Source organism: Ornithorhynchus anatinus, chromosome 13 (genome assembly GCF_004115215.2).
Source record: "Ornithorhynchus anatinus isolate Pmale09 chromosome 13, mOrnAna1.pri.v4, whole genome shotgun sequence".
Taxonomy (NCBI): domain Eukaryota; kingdom Metazoa; phylum Chordata; class Mammalia; order Monotremata; family Ornithorhynchidae; genus Ornithorhynchus; species Ornithorhynchus anatinus.
This window is the reverse complement of record NC_041740.1, coordinates 11,348,570-11,372,999: the sequence shown is the minus strand read 5'-3', so window position 1 is coordinate 11,372,999 and position 24,430 is coordinate 11,348,570. Positions and strand designations below refer to the sequence as shown.

Sequence of the window (24,430 nt, the reverse complement as noted above, 5' to 3'; positions counted from 1 at the left end):
AACTAGACAAGAAGGATTACTTTGAAATAGAGTTAGGGCTTGGGATAGGATCAGAGCAAAAAGGAAACCACAGCCGGAGCAGATAAATATCCCCACGAGACATTTACTGGAGGCTACAGTCGTTCCAAGTTTGAAAATCCCACCGCGGTTCTGGAAGTCCTGAATGTGGATTAAGGGAAGAATCTGGCCCGGGCACATTACGAAATCAGATCCGCGTGTATCTCTTCTTTGCGTGCAGAGAGTAATGGATGGCGGAAGCGATGACGACGAATTTATGAGGAACCCCTTCTGTGCATTTGCACAGGGACTTTGCCAGAGCCTAATTTGAATCGAAGGTTAACGTTAGTCATTAGTTATTGTGCTAATTATCCTTTGTTGTCTTTATTTAAACATTGCTTACTGGGGATCTTTTCAATCGAAGCAGAGACCCCGAGGTAACCGGCTCAGATGTCGGGGAGGTTTTCTGACTTTCTAAAGCCGTGCATTTGAGGTAGGTTAAATTTTCCATCCATGGGATCCAATTTTAGTTGAAGTCTTGCTATCTGCAGTAGGTCTACTTGAGACCCCAGATGGATTAAATTAAGGAAAAACAAACCAACGAAACACCTAGCTTGCATTAGAGTCATCTCCCTGTTGCCGCACTTTTTTTCTGGAAGCCTGCCGGTGAAAAAAAACAAGCGGGGGAAAACCCAAGGAAGGAAGTCCCCTGTGGTTGTCCACGGGGAAGGGGCGGAGAGCTTCATTTCTCTGTACCCGGGCATTTTGCTTAGCATCTCTGCCTATGGATGCAATTCATGATTTGTGATATGGGGTCATAGTCATGTATCCCTAGCCACACTGCAGTGAGGGAAGGCAACGGCTTCGGCCTCTCTTTCAAGAGCTCTGGGCGGATGTCGGAATTTCATTTCCACTATTAGTCCTCTGGATCTCCAACCAGCTAGCCCGTTGGTCCGAGAGAAGGCAAGAAGACATTTTCTCCTCGGCATCGGGGCTTTAGGGTCGCTCTTGAACTCTCAGAGTTTGGGCTTTTTGGTGCTTCTGATGAGCACCAGGGTTTGTAGAAAGGCCAGGAGTCCAGCCACTTGGGACCTGGGATTAGTGACTTCTTTATGGCATTTACTATGGCCCCGGCACTGGACCGCGTTGACGTAGGTGACCAGTGGCCGAGCCGGGATTCGAACCCACGACCCCGACTCCCAAGCCCGGGCTCTTTCCGCCGAGCCGTGCCGTATATTCCAAGAGGAGAAGCTACCAAAAATAACATGGGAAAAGTTGCTGGCGAGGTTGGAGATGATCCAGAAGAGGGAAAGTGTGTTACGTTCAACTCGAGATGGTAGGAGAGAATGGGTAGGGGAGTGGCCCAAGTGACATGTGGGCAAGTCGGCAGAGAGTTTGGACGAAGGTCACCCTCAGCCCGTGGAAACCTTTTGCCGTTATGGTTTCTCAGTCATCGGCTCCCTCGCTTGCCTGCCGTGTGGCCTCCGACAGGTCATTTGACTCCTCTGTCCTTAGGTTTCCTCACCTAGGAAATGGGGACAAGTTACCCGTTCTCCCTCCTTCTTAGTTGATGAGCCCCAGGCGAGGCAGGGACATCGGGACCCATCTGATTATCTAGTAAACTCGTCCTCTAGGCTGAAAGCTCGTTGCGGGCAGGAAACGAGCCTGTTACATCATGTGTCGGACTCTCTCGGGCGTTTAATGCCGTGCTCTGCACACAGCGAGCGCTCAGTACGGTCGATTGTATCGACCCAGGGTTCAGCCCGGTGCTCGGCGCGGGGCAAGAGCTTAACGGACACCACAGTTAATATCAGTAGTCTGAAGCCTAGCAAATCTTTGAAGATCTGGATGTTTACGGCCGACAAGGCCTTCTGTAAGAACAGATTGTATCTAGGCCACACTCTAAAGTAGAGTGGGCCCCAAGGAAACGATCGTAATAATTTCTTGTAATTGGCTGATCGTTACCCATTTGACCCGTGTCAGTAACTGCCAGCTACCCTCTCCCTCACTGAATTTTACGCAAACCCAACCTGAACCGTAGCGACGGGCTCACAGTTCAACTGGTTGATATCCCGGTGTCATTCAAATCGGGGAAGCATCGTGACGGCATTTGACATTTGGCAGTTTAATCAGGGTGCTTGAGCGATGAAACCTTATAACCTAAAACCCGTACCCAGCGGTACGGCCGTTGCTCTCTTAAGACCAAAGGTGAGGGACAGGCTGACAGAAGAAAAGAGTCAATACCCATAGGGCCAGGTGACTTGGCTGTTACCAGAAGATGGCAGTCACGTTATGGTCGTCAATAGAAGAGCTTGTAGAAGAGCTTAATTGCTTTGTAATTATATCATATAGAAAAGGGGACACTTTATACGTCTACTGATGGAGTCATACAATTCCCACCCTTGTTATTTACATATTCCCCCAACGTAATGTGATTTTTTTTTTTTTTTAAGAAAAGAATCGATTTCTTTGGTTTTTTATCCTCTTCTCCTTCACCTAGGTTTTTATGGCAGTCTTCCAGGCACAGACCATGTTAAATATTTTAGATTGAATCCATGATTCACCTTACATTTGACCTTTTCAAATTACAAGAACCATGTCGTGGCTCTCTTGAAGGATGGGGGCATTTTGTCTGCTATTCCAGTAATCTACGCTACCTAAACGTCTCGTTCTCTCTCTTGGAAAACAACGGAAAAAACCCCCAGCAAAACACAAAAAATACACCCTTCTAAATAATGCCTCTTCAACGGCTCCCTTTTCAGAAGGCCTTTACATATGCCTTCTCTTGCGATGTGTACTAAATACGTAGAAATTACCCAACAGTTTCCAACGGGCTTCCGTAAAAATCCCTTATCTGTGGAAGACTGATGTCCTAGCGGTAAAATGAACCCAACTAGCGGTAGTTATGAAAAATGACCATTAGAGAGAGAGTGCTATTCACATTGATTAGAAAAGCCCAGACTTCTGCTTCCTACTCTAATTGGCTAAATTAGCTCAATCCCTCCATTTTGAATGTCCCCGGAGAGGCATCGTAGTTTGCAGGGTTAAGAAATGCATGGGGGCTTAGGAAATCTGAGAACCGTATCTGGTCTCTGCCACAGATTTCTGGTACAACTGGAGCAGGTTATTGGGTTTTCCCATCCTTGCGTGTACCTGTGGGTGACGTCGATCGTCAGGATGCCCCCCTGACACCCTTGCCAGGATCAAATGAGGAATGGAAAAAAAAAGATGTTTGCGTATAGAAGCTTTGAAACCGAAATGTAGGGAATCCTAGCAGTCGGCGGTGGATTCCGATGCCTCGTGAACTCAGGACGCCGTATCGTTAACCAAGAACAGAAGGATTTTCGCCAGGCTGCATCGAAGCGGAAGGGTACGCGACGCGGGGCTGTTTTGCGTGAGAGACAGTTGATTGCGTCACGCATGTGCCCGGGCACCCTATCGGTTCCACCGAGCCTTACCAACCCTCCGGGAACCTTCAACTCAAAACAGGGGGACCGATATCTCTTAAGCTACAAGGAGGCATCGTTCCCTCCCCGAACAGCAGTTATTTTAATTTGAACCGCCCCAGCGGATTCAAATCGATGATGCCTTTAGTTCTGTTCCTTTTGTAAAAAGCAGAGACACCTTAAATCGGAAAACAAAAGGAAAACTCCCACCATGGCAACAAACTGACCGTGGGGCTTTCAGAATGTTTCCTGTAACAAGTGGACGGTTGTGAAGCGGTGTCAACTTGTAAAGTCATTTGAACGAATTTAAGCAATCAGCGCAGTTGGGGGATTTTCCTGGCACTTCATTTATTACATAATGACTACTGCCTATACCTCTTTCTGACACACAGATATATTAGACCCAAGTGTGATCAGCATGTACCAACAATCAGCAGTGTAAAGAACACGGAACATCACGAAATAGATCCCTGGAGTGTTTTTTGAAGGACAAATAAATCATTTCAGGCCCGAAATAATAGCTGATTAGGAGTTGGACAGCCGATTGGGTGTGTGGTTTTTCTAATTTATTTACACTCATTCGTTGAACAGAAATGACTGTCAAACCTGCCAATACCACGCCGCCATCAATTCTTTAAGCCTCTCTATTAAGGGTGACTGCCAACGATCTAAGTACCTCAAGCTGTTGTAAGAGGACCTGGGTTCTAATTCCAGCTCTGCCATTTGCCTGCTATCACTTAACTTCTCTATGCTGCAGTTTCCTTATCTGCAAAGTGGGTATTCAATACCTCTTCTCTCCCCTCCTTAGACTGGGAGCCAATCTGCTTAACTTGCATCTACCCCAAGAAGTTGGTATAAAGTAAGCCCTTAGCAAATGTCACCGTTATTATTACTGGGCGATTCACTTTTTTGCCAAGTCCAGTCTCGTTTATTTACAGAAAACGACTCAGATTCTTTCCTGCGTGTATTTGAATTTGCTTGAATTTGCCACTCAGCACTAGTATAGATTGAGCAAACGGTTACCTGTCGTGGAGGACAGGTGGCTTCGAACCCATTAAAATCGCACCAGTGATTCAAAACGATTCAAGGCCTGGTGAAAAGATGGTTCAGAACAGGTTGGCTGAAGTCCCAAATGTCCACGGATCTTTGCAATCCCTTCCGAAGTTCGCTTCTTCTGAAACTCTGTCAAACAAAATGGAACTGAAAGTCCGGGCTTCTAGTGATTTGAGAGCTCTCTTCATTCCTGAATTGATGATCGTAAATTCAAGTGTTGGGGCATGAAACCCTCTCCCCCCGAAACAGCTAAAAGCAGCCAGCTCTCCTTTGCTCCACTGCCTCACTATTGTCTCCCCATGAAGGTGTTTCGCTACTAATGACTTAAATCGAAAGAACGGAGAGGAGTGAGCTGGTGAGTGAGAGTCAGGGAGCTTCGATTCCAGGCCTGGTTGTCTTTCAAACCGCGTGACTCTGAACTAGTTAAACTGCTCTGGCCTTGGGTTTTTCCATTTGTGAAACTGCACTACCAACCTGCCTCTAGATCAAGGGGTTGTGATGAGGACACGAGAGATACTGTTTGTACGGCGCATGAGAAGGATTGACCATAGGCAGTGTGGCAAAAACCGAGGTCAGTCGTACTTTTTGAGCACTTACCCTGTACTTAGTGATTGGGAGAATAAAGTTCTGCAATAAAATCGAAACGTTCACTGCCCACGAGGAGCTTACGCTCTAGAGGGGTGAGGCGGACATCAATGTAAATGAATAAAATGACAGGTAGGGACATCAGTGCTGTGGGGCCGGGAGGGGGAATGAATAAAGAGAGCAAGTCAGAGCGACGCGGAAGGGAATGGGAGAGGAGGAAAGGAGGGCCTAGGGAAGGTCTTCTGGAGTCAGGAGGCAGGGAGAAGCCCGTGATCGTCACGGCATACTCAGAGGAAGACAGTGTAACCTAATGAGATCGCGGATGCCCCGGAGCAGAGAAACTGCGTGACCTAGGGAAGACATGACCTAGTAGATAAGCGTCCAGGCCTGGGAGTCCGAAGGACCTTGGTGCTATTCCTGACTTCCCCACTTACCGGCTGTGTGACCTTGGATCAGTCACTTCACTTCTCTGTGCCTCGGTTACCTCATCTGGAAAATGAGGAACCGAGCCCCATGGGAGACAAGGATGGTGTCCAACCTGACTAGCTCGTATCTACTCCAGCACGTAGAACAGTGCTCGACACACAGCAAGCTATTAGCAAGTACCATCATCATCATTATCCTTAGAGAAGCAGCGTGGCTCAGTGGAAAGAGCGCGGGCTTGGAAGTCAGAGGTCACGGGTTCTAATCCCAGCTCCGCCGCTAGTCAGCTGTGTGACCGTGGGCAAGTCACTTAACTTCTCTGTGCCTCAGTTACCTCATCTGTCAAATGGGGATTAAAACTGTAAGCCCCGTGTGGGACAAACTGATCACCTTGTATCCCCCAGCGCTTAGAACAGTGCTTTGCACATAGTAAGCGCTTAACAAATACCACAATTTATTTTATTTATTATCCTTAATCATTATCTCCGGGAGATCGGGCGGGGTGGGGTGGGCAACTTAAAATTCACTCGAGATCCTTTACTTTCGCCTCCCAGGTCACCGTGACACGGGTGTCGCATCCGAGCCACGGAACATGGCGGCAAGAGCTGTGGGAGAGGAAGGCTCGGCCCTGAAATTTTTTTAAACGGACATCCAACGAGCGTCCGGTTCCATCCGATGACCGGACGGGAGCGAGGCCGGCCGAACGTTACGGAAGAAAGGCGTCCGGGTAAATCCAAGGGGTTAATATGAACACATCTGCAATTGTCGGGCCCCGCTCCCTTATCCGGGTGGGCGATGGAATTGAGGATGTCAACCCCGTGGAGAGTCCCCGCAGGGGTACGCGGACGGATTGTCCCCCACTTCACTGGACCGTGGGACGTCGGGCCGCCGAGCTTTTCCCGGAAGAGCCTTATTCGCTCTGACAGCTTGTAGCGCTACTTTGGGGGGTGGAGTCAGGGAGCTCGCAGGACGGCCGCTCTATGCTACTGGCAGCAGAGGAGCCGGAACAGGGCCATCTGTGCGTTCTCAGAGACCTCTTGAGCACGAGGCAGAACAAGCGAGGGATTGCTGAATCACTCGTATTTATTTTGCGCTTTCTGTGGGCAAGGCACCTTCGTAGGCCCTTGGGAGAGTACACTGTAACAGAATTGGTAGACGTGTTTCCTGCCCACAAGTCTCGAGGGGGAGACAGACTTTACGGTAAATGGTGGCTCTTATTGTTGAGGTGTCTGTCAAGCGCCTACTGTGTGCCAGGCACTGTACTAAACACTGGATGCAAGCATAGGTTGGACACAGTCCTGCCTGGAGAGCCACATGAGGGCTGCGGAGCTGAGGGTGGGCGATGGAAGGTTAGAAATCCAAACGCACGGGTGACGCAGATGGGAGCTAGAGTAGGAGAAATGGGTTCTTAGGAAAGTCCTCTCGAGATGTGTATTTAGTAAGAATTTGAAGGTGAGAGTGGTGGTCTATAGGATAGCCACCAATAGTTTTTAATTTTTAAATTGGTTTTTATGGTATCCGTTAAGCACTTCTCATCTCCCAGGCACCGTACTAAGCATCGGGGTAGATACAGTTTAATCAGGTTGGCCACAGTCCATGTCCCACATGGGGTTCACGGTCTTAATCCCCATTTAACAGCTGAGGTAACTGAGGCCCCGAGAAGTGAAGTGACCCGCCCAAGGTCACCCAGCGGACGAGTGGCGGATCCGGGTTTAGAACCCGGGTCCTCTGCCTCCCAGGCCCGTGATCTTTCCGGGAGGCCGCACCGCTTCTCATAGGCCACGCCGCTTCTCGTATTTCCTGAGAGCTCGCTGTGTGCCGAGCACTGAGACCCTGCTGTCTAGAGAGGAATTTACAGTCTTGCAGATGGGGGCATCAGGCGTCAACGGAGAAGACGATAGGAGGGCAGGGGGCTAGACTGGAGGAGATTTGGAGCGGCGAGGGGCGAGCGTATCGTGAAAATCAATGTGGGCTGTTTGTTGGGGTCAGAGTTTCCGGGGGGAATGAGGCACCGTTGGTCCAGAACAGAAAAGCAGAGTAACACCAACCTTGTCGATGGCTCCATTTCCTTCTCAGACCCCAGCCCCATCATCAGAAAACAGGCTGCGGGAGGATGGGAATGGAAGCGTGTCGGGTGGGTGGAGGGGGCATATGGTCGTGTGTGAACGTGCCATATTTCACAGCACACTGTTGCCGCTCTGCAGTAAATATGGCCCAAGGAAAGCAAAGGGCGAACTGTACGTGGGAAGGACAGTAGCGTCCCGAGGGGATGAGGAACTGGTCCATTTGGCTGACTTGAAAATATCTTGCAACTCGCCACTACGCAGACTATGTGACCGGCCTTTTAAAATGTGATTCAACTTCAAAAGGAACATAAAATGCAAAGTAGGTGAGGATTTCCTGTGAAATGATGAGAATTCTATTTCTTCGACGGCACCTCAGAAGTCAGCATAATGGAGATGAATCATTTTCGGCTGGAACTTACTTCGGCTATCTGACCTCCTGCCTCCCCATCTACATAGAATTTGGGGCACAACATCCTCTATTAGGTCGGAATCAGATCTTCATCAGTCCAAATGTCAGTCAAGTATTTTTTTTTTCCAAACAATCTTCCCAATGTTAGGGGAGTGTTCAGAGATCAGACATCTCCAGCAGAGTCATATCTTGAGTTAAAGTTCCAATTTTCTTGCCGATTATCTCCCGTTCTTCTTCCTTCTCTTGACCATGCAATTAAACGCCTATATGTTTGTATATGAGACCCAGGTCTATTATGGAATGTGTTCCGAGCGGTTAGATCTATTTTTAACAATGAAAGCAATGATGAAACAATAATAATCGTGGTATTTGTTAAGCATTTACTACGGGCTAAGAGATGGGATAGATAAAAGATAATCAGGTCAGACCAGACACAATTCCTCTCCCTCGGGCGCCTCGCCTTCTAATAGGGAGGGAGAACAGTTATAGAATCTCCGTTTTACACATGGGGAAACTGAGGCCCAGAAAAGAGAAGTAACTTGCCTGGGGCTACACAGAGCTGAAATTAGAAGCCGGCTCTCCCGCTTCCCAGGCCTATCCTTTCTGCACTTAGGCCATGCTGCTTTTCAAACAGAATTACCCAGTTCCCAAATGGATTAAAAATGCTGCTAATACAGCAAACAGCCTATGAAAATGTGACTCTACTGCCCTCAACCAACAGTTTTTTTGTGCCTTTCTGCTTCTAGGTATTGTTCCCTGGTACGGTCCAAAGGTATCCCGAGCACGGTGTTTCCTTTAGAATTTCCGAGTTGGCTTCAAGTGCCAAAAATAACAACAGAACTTCTGCATCTCCTGAGATCTCCAGTTCAGTATCCATGTCAACCAGGTATGAACACATTCAAACAGCTGAGAAATTTAGAATGCTCAGCTACCGTAAACGTACCAAAGTCATAAATGTTTGCTCCTCCTTAGTGGGTTAGAAGATGTTGCTTTCAATCTAGCCTTTCGATCACTTTGTGGGAGAGAGCCAGTGCTGAGTTATAGTCAAGCCAGTATTGGGTACAAAGAATCTTGGAGAGAACTGTGAGATTTTAAGAAAAAGTGAATAGAGGTACAGGCAGGAAAGGAGCAGATGCTTCAGCGTAACACAAGGCACTCCTTATATAGGAAGGAGGACTCGTAATAAACCTCCTCTCCACTGGAGCCAAATTGCAACATCAGGGATTATCATCTCCACTGTGAAAGACAGATCAGGACTCGATGTAGAGAAGCAGCATGACCTAGTACATAGAGGACGGGACTGGAAGTCAGAAGGAACTGGATTCTACCTCTGCTCTGCCCCGTGTCTGCTGGGTGACCTTGGGGGAGTCGCTTGAACTTCTCTGCGCCTCAGTCACCTCATCTGCAAAACGAGGATTAAGATGGTGAGCGCCGAGTGGGATAGGGACGGTGTCCAACGTGTTTATCGGAGCTAATAAGTACAGTGCCTGGCACATAGGAGGCGTTTAACGATTAGCAGAAAAAAAAAGAGTAAATTATAAAGGGTGGCCAACTGGTGAACTGTGAATGGGAAGGCATGTGTGTGTTCGTATGTGAATGGATTTAGGTAACAGTACATATGTAGAAGACCGGACTCAAATCTACATACGTGACCTTCTCATCTCTCTCCCTGCCGACCTCTGGCTCAGTCTCTTCCTCTTCCGTGGGTCTCTCTGCCCCTTCGCTTCGGGCCGATCCTGACGACCCCATCCTCAAAGCCCTTCTGCAGTCACCCCGCTAGCAGGCCTTCTGGGATCTATTTCTAATCTGCCCAACTGCCTTATCACTACCTAAGCATTTTCTGTCCATCTCCCATTTTTCTGCCTCCCATCTGGGATTCGTTTTAGCATCTGTCTCAACCCCTACCTAGACTATTTGATCCCCAAGGTTGGGATTCTTAACTACTCCTTCCATTGTACTCTCCCAAGGGCTTAGTTTGGTGATGTGCAAAGAGTAGCTGCTCACTAAATTCTAATCAATTCATCAAAGACATTTATTGAGCACTCACTATGGGCAGAACACTGTACTGAACACTTGGGAGATATAATACAACAGAATCAGCAGACATGTTTCCTGCCCACAGCGAGCTTACAGTCTAGAGGATAAATTTGTGTGTATTCATGCATTCTTAAAATAGTCATTTGAAAGGCATATATTTCTCTCCCTGGCTAAGAATCCTCCATCAGGAACTGAAATGTTCAGGGATAAGATTTTAAGGTATTTATTTAATGGTATTACAAAGTAAAATATGCAAAAAGAAGTGTTTCACCAAGAGGCCATTCTGGGAAACATAATTATCCAGGAGCTTTTAATCCGCCTAGGGATTTTTTGCCCATGTAAGCCAAATGGTTAGTGTATTTCAGTAATCAGTTTTAGACAATGCAACGCCGGACTTTTAAACCTGAGAGAGAGAGAGAGCGAGAGAGCTGTGTTAAAAAAAAAAACCAAAAAAGGTATTTCTTTTGACCTTGCCACTTCCTAAGTCCCCAGTAGATTTCATGAATAAATTACATTTCCACCGTCAGGCAAATGCTAAATTGAAACCCGTTGGTTTGTTAGCATTTTAGAGGGAGATTATCATTCTGCCAACTGTAGTTTTGGACGTAATCAAAAGCTCCACTGAGGGTCTCGGGATATGGTGCCCCATCCAGTTTGCTCCACATTTCTTTGACTCACAAAGTGGGAAAAGCACTGACACTTGGCCTGATTTCCAAATGAGTCCAAATGGACCTACATAAGAAGAAGCAAACAATAAAAAAAAAAAAAAAAGAAATAATACAACCAGATGATGGGAGAGAATCCTGCCCTTACTGAACAGTTCTGTCCAGCACTTCTAAAAATAAACAGAAACACACATGAGGAACGCAAAGCCCCCGTGTCTTCGATTTTTCTAACAGCTCTTAGAACAGTGCTTGGCACAGAGTTAGCACTTCACGGATATCACCCTCATCATAGCAAGTGCTTAGAAAATACCATTTTGAAAGAAAGGACAGTTGCATATATGTTGGGCTATCCTGGACCATGCAGAAAACCACCCACACACCCTGAAAATGACTCGTTAAACTAGTTGCGACCTTACTAGACTGCAAGCTCCTTGAGAGCAAGGAATGTGCCCTTTAACTCTTTTGCGTTCTCACAAGTGATCTGCACACTGAAAGTACTCAGGAAATAATAACGATAAATTGTGTGAACGCTTGGCTGTTCTTGCTCACTGGAAATACTTGGTCTTCTTAAGCTTGGCTAGAGTAGTGTGGTTTGCGTAAGTTGAGTTTGTAAGACAGCATCCAGGGCCTTGACGAGTTCCAACCAGTATGATGAGAGATCCTGACCCTCCATTTTTCTCCCTCCCTCATCTCGAATCTATCTCACTGACGTTAGAAAGGGCTTCAGACATGCAAGGTTGGTAAGGTTTCTCAGAGTCCCAGTCTTCCGTAAAAATAATCCCGAGAACCCGGGTATCGTTCCACCTAACCACTGACACTCAAATGGTTTTTGAGAATCTCGGTGAAATTAATTCTCTGCTCTTGCACTTGAAGGGGAAATGAGCTGAACCCTTGACTCATTTCTGGGCAAGTACAGAGGGAAGAGGTCAGATCCTGCTTTTTGGAAAGAAAAGAATAAAGGGAAAAGAGAAAGGGTACCATTTAGTCCATGGAACTATACTGTATCAAATTCCAAGTTCACTGCTTGATGACCCAGAATTAGATTGGGCGAAAGAAACCATGAGGGAAAAAAAGAACCTCAGCTGTATACTACAAAAGAAAAAATGAACATAGAGTGTGTGATTCAGAGAAAAATGGTTATTCGAGAATAATTTTAAATTCTGCAAAAATCCTCTGAAAGCAATAAGCCTGGTAACTACTAAGTAGGCAGAAAGCAGGCTATTATCTCTCTGCAGGCCCACAGTCAGGGATGGATCTTTTCGTGAAAGCAATACGTAGTCCCAAACATATATGAGAAAAACAAACAGAAAATGAAAGCAGGGTCAGATTACATTTGTCATAAATACCCCAGATTCATAGCACCCAGGCTAACAGTTTTGGAAGCTAAAACGTCTCCTCGAAAATTATCTAAAACCCACCCAACATCAGAGGACGATCTAAGTCTCGGGCCAGAGATCAAAGTCTAGGGACTGTAGAGCGTTAGGTTCCTTTGCATAAATATCTGACTCTCCGCCGGAATGAACCCGTACTTCAAATCACGTGGCCCAACTTCCCTTTGGCACTCTAAAATCTGTCCTTTGAAATGTGAGTCGTCTTTATTAGAAAGGTTAGGGTAGACGTTGAGGACTTTGCTTCCCCTAGATTGTAAGTTGGTTGTCAGCCGGGAACCAATTCTGTTTCGCCGTACTTGTCCAACGGCTTCGTACCGAGCTCTGCGTGGAGTCAGCACTCGCTAAATACCATCCATTAACTGATTTTCCATCTTGAAAGTTCAGCCCGAGGTAGCGTGAAAAGTTGTGTGCTACTCGGGTGGTCTGTTATTCCCCATCGGATAGGAAGCATAGTGAGATTTTTCAGCACTGAGCCCTCCTCCACCATGGGACAGACTTGACCCGGAACAATTGTGAGTCCAGGAATGCTGGAGAAATGTTGTAGGCTGAAAGGCAGCGTGACAGCTTCGTGGCATCATTTTACATAGCGGTGTAATAATAATGTTAATGTTGGTATTTGTTAAGCGCTTACTATGTGCAGAGCACTGTTCTAAGCGCTGGGGGAGATACAGGGTCATCAGGTTGTCCCATGTGAGGCGGCTCACAGTTAATTCCCATTTGCCAGATGAGGGAACTGAGGCCCAGAGAAGTGAAGTGACTCGCCCGCAGTCACCCAGCTGACAAGTGGCAGAGCTGGGATTCGAACCCATGACCTCTGGCTCCCAAGCCCGGGCTCTTTCCACTGAGCCACGCTGCTTCTCTATGCAAGGTGACGTCATGTGCATCTCAGATTCCGGTATTTTAAGCGTAATTGCTGACGACCCAAGCCTGCACCGCTAAACTGTTCGGCTTCCTCTGAACCCTTAGAGCATTTAATCTGGATTATTTTTTTTTGCTTGTTTTTATGGTATTTGTGAAATGCTTACTGTCTCGCAAGGACCGTACTAAACGCCGAGGTAGATAGAAGCTAATGAGATTGGACACAGTCCATGTCTCACACGGGATTCCCAGTCTTAATCCCCATTTTACAGATGAGGTAACTGCAGCAGAGAGAAGCGAAGTGACTCGCCTAAGGTCACAGGGCCGACAGATGGCGGAGTGGGAATTAGAGCTCGGGTCATCTCTGACGCCCGGGCCGCTTCCCTTTCCCCTAGGCCCTGCTGCTTCCCTGTCGAGATAAAATGAGCTAAGCTTCCGAAATAGTCAAGAGTCTCTCAGAACTCAGACACCGCATCTCCTAGTAATACTGAAGTCGTCACTAAGTGTTACGCGCCATGTTTGGCTGGGGTTCAGGGAAGGTGATCGGAAGTGTCCAAGGCTGTTCAGCGTGGTTCAGTGGAAAGAGGCCGGGCTGGGGAGTCAGAGGTCATGGGTTCGACTCCCAGCTCTGCCACTCGTCAGCTGTGTGACTGCGGGCGAGTCACTTCACTTCTCTGGGCCTCAGTTACCTCATCTGTAAAATGGGGATCAACTGTGAGCCTCACGTGGGACGACCTGATTACCCTGTATCTACCCTAGCGCTTAGAACAGTGCTCTGCACATAGTAAGCGCTTAACAAATGCCAACATTATTATTCCCATGAGTCATTTGTCATTCTTTGGGATTTTCAACAGCTGTTATAAATTGACCTTGTATAGGAAAGTCTTTTCCATATCTTCTTTCTAATGGCATTTGTTAAGCGATTCCTTTGTGCCAGGCTAAGTCTCCCGGTGGATGCAAGCTAATCGGGATGGCTCACGGTCTCAATCCCCATTTTACAAACGGGGAAACTGAGGCGATGTCGGTTTTAATTGCCGAAAAGATTGAGATAGTGTAGTAGGTGTTTGGTAAGCGCTTACTATGTGCTGAACAGTGCAGTCACTACAGGTCAATCAGGTTGGATACAGTCCGTGTCCCACATGGGGCTCAGGGCGTTAATCCCCATTTTACGGGTGAGGTATCCAAGGCCCAGAAAAGCGAAGTGACTTGCCCAAAGTCACACCCCCGTGGCAGCCCTGAGGATTAGAACCCAGGTCCTCCGATTCCCAGGCCCCGGCTCCATCCCTTAGGCCACGCCGCTTAAAAGTGAGACTAGGCTTATCCTCTCTCAGTCGACTCGGCTTGTGGTTTGGGAAAGAACCTCGGTCTCCGTACCCTGAAGGGGTCAGGCACGAGTGAGACAAAAACCACAAGCCGTAGAACCGGTTAGTGCTCCATATCCGGGTAGGTGGTGATTGTTTCATAAGCTCATCTTCTTGGTTTGCCCGCTGACCTCATCGGGTTGTTCCGACAGCACCTCCAAGCTGGCTGGATACCAGACCCTCGACCTATCGACCCGAAGGAAACGATCGTGTTGTTTTTCCGGGCCGGCTGGTACGAAAGCGTCCCGGATTCTTCCGCTGTCCCCACGGGCACCCCTTTCTTGTCGACCCTGCCTTTCTTGACAACACTGTTTCCCCTCACCGGTTATACGGTCTCAGAGCAGATAGAAACAGTTGTCCAGGCCATTCTCTCATCTGTTTGTGTCAGTTTTCTCGGGATTCTAAGGCTCATCCTTTCCAGGCAAACGAGTGCCTAGTGAAACAATTATATAACGAATCTGATCAAGCATCTAGTTCATCTAGACCCTAAGCTCGCTGTGGGCAGGGCGTGTGTCTGTCTGTCTGCTCTATTGTACGAGAGTACTGTCCGAGCGCTTCGTCGTGCTCCGCGCGCAGTAGGTGCTCAATAAATGCAATCGAATGAATGCTGGGAACCTGTAAATGCTTGCTGACTGATCTTGCAATCTTCCTCAGGGGAAGCATTTTTGTGTCTAAAATGGTTGGATTCCTGCCTTCTCTTCCCATTCTATTTTGCCTAGTCACTACCCAGACTTCTGGATTGAATTTTTCTGTTTCGTACTGCCGTTAAATTTAGAAGAAAGCATCTTTCTCTCCAGATGCCAAAACATCTCCCCACGGACGAGATGAGGTAGCCGTAGACTTCTGTCGGGGTGGCTCACGATCTGGATATCGGTCAATCCATCAGCGTATTTACGGAGCACTTTCTCTTTGCAGAGCACCACACCGAGCGCCTCGTCGCTAACGAAGACAGGACGGTGAAAACGCATACACATCCTTGCCGATCCAGACGGTAACAGGTAATAACGGACAGGAGTGTGAGCCCTGAATACCATCTTTCTTGGCACACAGCGATCGGATAGCCTTCGCTGTAGTCATTCGTTTCTAATAATGATAATGACGGTACCGTTTAAGCGCTTACTACGTGCCAAGCACCGTCCTAGGTCCGAAGGTAGCTACAAGCAGACCAGGTCGGACACGATCCCCGTCCCACATGGGGCTCACGCTCTTAATCTCCGTCTTACGGTTGAGGTAACTGAGGTGAGTTGAGGCGACCGAAGCCCAAAGAAGTGAAGTGACTTGCCCAGCATCATCCAGCAGACGGGTGGTGGAACGGGGATTCGAACCCAGGTCCTTCTGGGCCCGTGCCTTACCAGACATAGCCATTCATTCTTCCAAGGATGAATCCCTCTCTGAGGTCCCTCCGTTGCTTATGGCTTTCGGTTTATGTCTATGCAAGTTGTTCTTCATGTTCAAAGATGAGCTCCCTCCCCGCTCCCGGTTGATGGCACGATTCACCTGCGGGCGTATGTGTGGCTGACCGGACCGATACGAAATCAAACACGGGTTTGTTTTTTAAATTGATTTTTTTATTGATACCAGTGAAGTGCTCACTAATCAGGTTGGACACAGTCCCTGTCCCGAAGGGGCTCCCAGTCTGTCAGAGGGAGGAGGATTTAATTCTCATTTTACCAATTTGGTATCTGAGGGACGGAGAAGGCGAGTGACCTGCCCAAAGCCACACAGCGGATAAGCGGCGCAGCCCGTTCTCCCTCCGCTAAATGGAAGCTCTCCGAGGACAGTTCGGACGCCTCTCGTCCGTATCGAATTGGCTCCGGGGGCTCGGTCTGCCGGCGAGTACTTTATCCGCAGAATCCAGCTTTCTCATTTCCCCGGTATCTCTTCTGGAAATGACAGAAATAGGGTGGTGGCTAATGAGATATTTAGGCATGACATCCCTCTCGGCTATCTCCAATTAATTTTAGAAACTGTCTTTCTAAATCACTCTATTCTCGGTACAGTAGATGTTTCCTGATTCCGTAGAGCACATCCATTTTAGCTTGTGGCAGCTCTGAGTGACCTATATCTTGAGAACTTCCCCACAGCACGTCTGATGGGGAAAAGCATTTCCTAGCGGGGCGGAAATGATAAATGTTAGTTGACTCAGCTGAAAGCTGCCATAAGGAAAGCAGCAGGCCCCGGCAGCCCGTGGCCTCGGCCAAGAAGAGCGGCAGCTTCTTTTTCTGGTGGTTCGCCATTTACCGCTCCGCTGATTCCCGGGCACGGGTCGCGGAATGCCGGTGACGTCGGGGTGCTCGGAATCGGGGGAAGAGAGGGGACGGGGGGGAGTGCTCGGTTGCCCAAGACCGGATTCCGGTTGCCCCCGTGGTGCTTTTCCAACGCTCTCGAGCAGAGAGCGCGGTCGACGCCCAAACTCCAGTTTCGTTTGTGTATTTTTAGAAGGGAGGCTTCTAAAATTCAATAAGCTCCTGGAAGATCGGAAGCGAAAGATGGAGCACAGAGAGAGAGAGAGAGAGAGAGAGAGAGACCGGCAGAGTTCAACGAGGCAGGCGAGCGGGTTCCGAGAGAGGCCTTGTTGGTCTTTTCCGGTGATGATTCACGGTTTCGCTTGCTTTGGATCCGCAGTCGCTTTCGCGTGCAATCTCGGCAATGAAGCTGAAAAACCTTCCCGTTGGCCCAGAGTTTCTGCTTCGCCTGCCGTTCCATGACGTAATTCTCTTCCTACCTCTGGCCCGGATCGCCCTCCCTCCTCACCTCCGCCAAACTAACTCTCTTCCCCCCTTCGAAGCCCTACTGAGTGGTCACCTCCTCCAGGCGGCCTTCCCAGACTGAGCCCTCCCCTTCTCCTCCCCTCCCCATGGCCCCGATCGGCTCCCTTTGCTCTCCCCTCTCCCCGCCCCATAGCGCTTGTGTATATACGTACATCTTGATAATTATAGTTCCATTTATTTCTACTAATTCATTCAATAGCATTTACGGACGCTTACTGTGTGCAGGGCACTGTACTAAACGCTTGGAATATACAATTAGGCAACAGATAGAGGCAATCCCTGCCCATCGCCGGGCTTACGGTACTAATCTATACCTATAATTCTATTTATAGCGACGCCACTAATGCCCGTTTACTCGTTCTGATGTCCGTCCCGCTCCCCGCTTCTAGACCGTGGGCCCGTTGTGGGCCGGGATCGTCTCTCTTTGTTGCTGAATTGTACTTCCCAAGCGCTCAGCACAGTGCTCTGCACACAGTGAGGGCTCAGTAAACCCGATTGAATGAACGAAGCGTTTTCAGGCAGGGCGAAGGAAGGGAGAGAGGAAAAACTCCCTCCTCCGTTTCGCCCCGGGCTTTGGGGCGACAACGTGTACCGCCAGAGAAGGCGACCTCTTTCCTTCTTGATTCCCACCTCCCAACTCTTTGGCCGCAGCCCGGTGCTCGCGTGGATCGGAAGCGGCCTTCTCGCCAGAGACGAGAGGAGCAGCGGGGCTCAGTGGAAAGAGCCCGGGCTTAGGAGTCAGGAGACGTGGGTTCGAATGCCGGCTCCGCCGCCTGTCAGGTGGGTGACGCGGGGCGAGTCACTTCACTTCCCTGTGCCTCAGTTCCCTCGTCTCTAAAACGGGGATTGGGACGGCGAGCCTCGCGTGGGGCAACCGGATTGGCCTGTATCGCCCCCAGCGCTTAGAGCAGTGCTCGGCACCTAAGCGCTGAACGAATACCGACAATTATTATTATTGTCCTTAGGTAACGGATGGAGGTGGCTGTTTCAGCAAGTGGGTCGATCGGTGATAGTTATGGAGCGCTTTGTGGGTGGTGTTTCTTCAGCAGTGAATCACAGCTGACTCCAAGTAATCCCAGCTGAAATCAATTAATGAATTGATCACAGCTGAAACCAATGGACCACCTAATTGATCACAGCCGAAATCAATCACGACTGAAAGGGATCAGTGAAGCATGGCTGAACTCAGTTAATCACAGCTGAAACCAGTTGATCACAGCTGAAATCAATTAAGTGATCACACCTGAGATCAATTAATCAATTAAGAGCTGAAAGCAATTAATCACACCGAAAGCAATTAATGGAACACTGCTGAAATCAAGTAAATTAACCACAGCTGAAATCAACTGACCAATTAGGCACACCTGAAATCAAGGTCACACCTGCTCTGCACGGAGGAAGTGCTTCACAAATACCAATATTAATTAATTAATTGGTCTCAGCTGTGATTGATTTCAGCTGTCAAAAATGAGTTGGTTTCAGCTGTGATTGGTTTCAGCTGAGATTAACTGATTTCAATTAATCAATTGGTTTCAACTGTGATGGATTAATTGGTTTCAGCTGTGATTGATTGATTACTGGTGTGATCAATTGATTTCCGCTGTGATCAATTGGTTTCAGCTGGGATCTATTAATTGATTTCAGGTGTGATCAATTCATTGACTTCAGCTGTATTAATTGGTTGCAGCAGAGATCAATTAATTGGTTGCAGCTGTTATTGATTGCAGGTGTGACTAATCAACTGATTCCAGCTATAATTTATTGATTTCAGGTGTGATTAATCACTTGATTAATTGGTTTCAGCTGTGATTAATTGGTTTCGGGTGTGATTAATGAATTGGTTTCAGTTGTGATTAACTGGTTTCACCTGTGATTAATTCCTAGCTCAATTAGCTCAGTTGTGATTAATAGATCTCAGGTGTGATCAATTCATTGAGTTCAGCTGTGATTAATTGGTTTCAGCTGTGATCAATAAATTGATTTCAGCTGCGATAACTTAATTGGCTTCAGCTGTGATCGATTAAGTGATGTCATCTGTGATTAATTGATTTCAGGTGTGATCAATTCATTGATCAATTGGTTTCAGCTGGGATTACTAGATCTCAGGTGTGATCAATTAATGGATTAATTGGTTGCAGCTGTGATCAATTGATTTCAGGTGTGATCAATTAATTGCTTTCAGCTGTGATTACGTGATTTCACCTGTGAGTAATTAATTGGCTTCAGCTGTGATCAATTAATTGATTAATTGGTTTCAGCTGTGATTGATTTCAGGTATTGATTTCAGCTGTGATTAATTGGTTTCAGCTGTGATCGATTAATTGATATCAGCTGTGATGGCTTAATTGAATAATTGGTTTCAGCTGTGTTTAATTGACTTCAGGTGTGATTTATCAATTTCAGGGGCGATCAATGGGTTTTTGCTGTGATCAATTGATTTTAGTTGTGTTCAATTAATTGCTTTCAGCTGTGATTAACTGATTTCACCTGTGATAAATTAATTGGTTTCAGCTGTGATCGATTAATTTGTATCAGCTGTGATGGATCAATTTGTCTCAGCTGTGATGAATTGATTTCAGCTGTGATTAATTGGTTTCAGCTGTGATCGGTTTTCAGGTGTGAGCAGTTAATTGATTTCAGCTGTGATTAATTGAATTCAGGTGTGATCAGTTGATTTCAGCTGTGTTCCAGTAACGAATTGATTTCAGTTGTGCTCAATTAATTGGTTTCAGCTGTGATTGATTGTGATTTTTTAGCTGTGATCGATTAATTGGTTTCAGCTGTGATCGATTAATTTATTTCATCTGTGATTAATTGATTTCAGGTGTGACCAATTAAGTGATCAATTGGTTTCAGCTGTGATTAATAGATCTCAGGTGTGATCAATTAATTTCAGCCGTGCTTAATTGGTTTCATCTGTGATCACTTACTTGATTAGTTGGTTTCAGCTGTGATCAATTGATTTCAGGTGTGATCAACTAATTGCTTTCAGCTGCGCTCGATTAACTGATTTCAGGTGCGATCAATTAAGTGATCAATTGGTTTCAGCTGTGATTACTAGAGCTCAGGTGTGATCAACTAATTGATTTCAGCTGTGCTTAATTGGTTTCAGCTGTGATCCATTAATTGATTAATTGGTTTCAGCTGTGATCAGTTGATTTCAGGTGTGATCAACTAATGGCTGTCAGCTGTGATCGATTCATTGATTTCAGGTGCGCTCAATTAAGCGATCAATTAGTTTCAGCTGTGATTACTAGATCTCAGGTGTGATCAATTAATTGATTTCAGCTGTGCTTAATTGGTTTCAACAGTGATCCATTAATCTGTGCTTAATTGGTTTCAGCTGTGATCAATTGATTTCAGGTGTGATCAACTAATTGCTTTCAGCTGTGATCGATTCATTGATTTCAGGTGCGATCAATTAAGCGATCAATTAGTTTCAGCTGGGATTACTAGATCTCAGGTGTGATCAATTAATTGATTTCAGCTGTGCTTACTTGGTTTCAGCGGTGCTCCATCAATTAATTGGTTTCAGCTGTGATCAATTGATTTCAGGTGTGATCAACTAATTGCTGTCAGCTGTGATCCATTCATTGATTTCAGGTGCGATCAATTAAGCAATCAATTAGTTTCAGCTGTGATTACTAGATCTCAGGTGTGATCAATTAATTGATTTCAGCTGTGCTTAATTGGTTTCAGCGGTGATCCATCAATTGATGAATTGGTTTCAGCTGTGATCAATTGGTTTCAGGTGTGATCAACTAATTGCTGTCAGCTGTGATGGATCAATTGATTTCAGGTGTGATCAATTAAGCGATCAATTGGTTTCAGCTGTGATTGATTTCAGGTGTGAGTAATTGATTTCAGCTGTGCTTAATTAATTGTGATCAATTCTCTGCCCCCAGCACTCAGCACCGTGCTTGGCACATAGCGAAGCAGCGTGGCTGAGTGGAAAGACCCCGGGCTGGGGACTCGGAGGTCACGGGTTCTAATCCCAGCGCCGCCGCTTGTCAGCTGTGTGAGCGCGGGGGGGGGGGGGGGGGGGGGGCAAGTCACTTCACTTCTCTGGGCCTCAGTGACCTCGACCGTAAAATGGGGATGAAGCCGGGGGAGCCCCACGTGGGACAACCTCATCACCTTGTAATCCTAGATTACCCTGTAACTACCCCGGCGCTCAGAACAGTGCTCTGCACATAGTAAGCGCTTAACCAAGACCGACATTATTGTTACTATACTATCATTAATAGATTATTAGTAGTATAATTATTAATCATTACGTATTATATAATTCTGATATAGTATATTAGTATTATTGTTATAATCATAGGAGTATAATTATTAATAATGGTCTTTGTTAAGCACTTACTATGTACAGAACACCGTTCTAAGCGCTGGGGTAGTTACAGGGTAATCAGGTCGTCCCACGTGAGGCTCACAGTCTCAATCCCCATTTTACAGCTGAGGTCACTGAGGCACAGAGAAGTGAAGTGACTCGCCCACGGTCACACAGCCGACAGGTGGCAGAGCCGGGATAAACCCCCTTGTGACCCCTCATTAAATTGGTTGTTGCATTTGCCCATCACACGCTATCGCAGAGGCTCACTGGAAGGTATTCCTTCATTCATTCATTCATTCATCCATTCGTATTTATTGAGCGCTTACTATGTGCAGAGCACTGGACTAAGCACTCTGTTGCCGAATCGTACATTCCAAGAGAGACCGTCCCTGCCCAGTGACGGGCTCACGGTCTAACCGGGGAGACGGACGGACAGAAACAAGACGACGCCATCACGGGAAATAGAATCCTCCTTCTTGACTTCCCGGGACGCTACTTGATTCAGTCGGTCGTATTTATTGAGCTCTTGCTGTGTGCAGGCCACTGTACTAAGGGGGGAAGAGTTGCAAGCTTATCTGGAATCCTGACTTACTTTACCCTTCGGTCTCCGGCCTCGCGCTCTTGCGATGTCCCCCCGAGGTGTCTTCGACCGAGCCCCCGATGACTCGACGCCTTCTCGGAGACGCCCGTTTTAGGACGGAATCGTCCGTGCGACTGTGGTGTCCGGGGCGGGCCGAGGAAGACGATCCCTCAAGTGACCGCTGAGTTCAGGGTGGTCGGACGCTAAATCCCCTGGTCCCGGTTCTTCCAGAAACATCGGGGGTGGGCCGGACCTTGGCCCACCCTAAGAGCAGGCAAAGGATAAAAAGAATAATAACGATTCCTCTCCCCTCTACTTCAAAGCCTTACCGAAATCCCATCTCCGCCACGAGGCCTTCCCAGACCAAGCCCCACTTTTCCTCATCTCCCATTCCCTTCTGCGTCGCCCGGACCCGTCCCCTTCGCTCTTTCCCGCATTCCCGGCCCCGCCGCGCTTCCGTGATTTTATTTGATTGTATCCGTCTCTCCCCCTCTCTAGACTGCGAGCTCCTTGTGGGCGGGGAATGTACCCGTTTATTGTTGTATTGTACTTTCCCGACCGCTGAGTACAGTTTATTGTTGCATTATACTCTCCCAACCACGGAGCACAGGGCTCTGAACAGAGTAAGCGCCTAATAAATACGATTGCTATCATTCACTCATTCAATCACAATCATCCTGATAATAAGAACGATTTGGGTATTTAAGAGCTTACTACGTGCCAAGCAACGGGGGCGGCTACTAGGCAATCACGTCTCACGTGGGGCTCACAGTCTAAGTCGGAGGGAGAACGGGCACTGAATCGCCATTACCCTCATCGTTTTGTGAACGAAATGTACGTCGCCTTGCTTCTATTTCGTTGCCATTGTCTTTACGAGACGTTCCTCCCCTCGACTCTATTTATTGCCATTGCTCTCGTCCGTCCGTCTCCCCCGATTAGACTGCGCGCCCGTCAAACGGCAGGGACTGTCCGTCTGTTGCCGACCCGTTCACTCCAAGCGCTTAGTACGGTGCTCTGCGCATAGTAAGCGCTCAATAAATACTATTGGATGAATTCCCCGAATGAACAACCTATTTCCAGGAAAACCACAGCTATTCCCTTGTAAATATCCTACGACCCAATATCTTATATGCACAGAAGCAGCGTGACCTAGTGGAAAGAGCACGCGCCTGGGAGTCGGAGGCCCTGGGTTCCAAACCTTGCCTGCGGTGTGACTTTGGGCAAGTCCCTTCACTTCTCCGTGCCCCGGCATCGTCATCTGTAAAATTTGGATTCGATATCTCTCCTCCCTCCTATTGAGTCTGGGAGCCTCACGTGGGACAGGGACCGTGTCCAACCCGAGGGCCTTTTATTGTCCTCACTCGTAACAGTACGTGGTGCATAGTAAGGGCTTAACATATTTACCATCCTCTGACCCGTCCTGCGAGATGAGTGGGCTCTGGGGCTATTTCTAAAAAAACAAAACCCCCCCCAAACCCCCCCTTCACCACGCTGAAATGTCAAACTTGAGTTGAAACCTACCGAAGGGTGTTGCAGAATGGGTTATTTCATAAAGCCTCTCCTAAATGTGGGTTACTTTGCAAATCCCTTTGAAAAGAATATTTTAAGATAATGCCTGATATTGTGGGGTGTCTTCCCCCCCCCCCCCCCGCCCCACCATCTGTTACACATACCTCGATCATTTGCTTAAGGAAAGAACCCACAAGCAAGCGCAGATGGCCGCAGAATCCAGGACGCTTAGGAAGCTTTGCACGGGAGGGAGAGCTACGGTCCTCAAAAGGTTACCATGTACCTACTTTGCATAGCAAATACCTACAAAATAGACAACCGCGCCAAGGTGACATCGGGCGAAACCGAGGACGATTTTGTCCCAAGACAAGCTTGTGGGAATTGGGGTGTGGTTTTCAACTAAGGTCTAGGCCAGAAGAATCTCGTTAAGCCACACAGTCGCCGTGTGCGTTTGCGATGTCGTTGGAATGTTGCGAGGCAAGTGAGGATGTGATTAGAGGCGATCGATCGACGGGATGTCTCCCGATTGCAAAGTTCTACACTACTTGCGACTGACCGCTGAAACAAGGCAGCTCTGTCCCTCCTCGCCGACCCCCGACACCCCGGGAGTTTACGACTCAGCCGCCGTCATCCTCGCCTTTGAGGGAAAGGGATTGCTTTTTTCGGGGGACCGGATTCTAGGCTGAAACGGAAACTAATATTCATTCAATCCCATTTACTGAGCGCTTACTGTGTGCAAAGCATTGTACTAAGTGCTTGGGAGAGTACAGATTCCCCATGTCTCTAAGGTCGCTCTCTGAAGCACGTTTACATCGAACCTTTGGAACGTATGTATTTGTCAATTCTGAATAAAAATGTCGTTCAATCAGTCGAGCAACGGTATCAATTGAGGGCATTAATAAGAACAAATAAGTAACTCATAATAAATCATTTAAAGATATGT

The 24,430-nt window shown here is 47.5% G+C and overlaps 2 long non-coding RNA genes across 3 annotated transcripts in view; one reads left to right on the top strand and one right to left on the bottom strand.

Annotated features, from left to right (window-relative positions):
• The first annotated feature begins 6,062 nt into the window (after positions 1-6,062).
• Positions 6,063-24,396, top strand: LOC120638770. The gene is made up of 4 exons (XR_005660708.1): positions 6,063-6,231; positions 8,726-8,865; positions 15,207-15,289; positions 23,670-24,396. It is a non-coding gene; the product is annotated as an uncharacterized LOC120638770 (long non-coding RNA).
• The window catches only part of LOC103170329, a 497,551-nt gene continuing 488,999 nt past the window's right edge, over positions 15,879-24,430 (bottom strand). For both annotated transcript variants that reach the window (XR_005660707.1, XR_003763875.2), the window contains 2 exons: positions 21,991-22,242; positions 15,879-16,174 (listed from right to left, as the gene is read on the bottom strand). This is a non-coding gene — a long non-coding RNA (uncharacterized LOC103170329). The remainder of the gene's footprint in view (positions 16,175-21,990; positions 22,243-24,430) is intronic.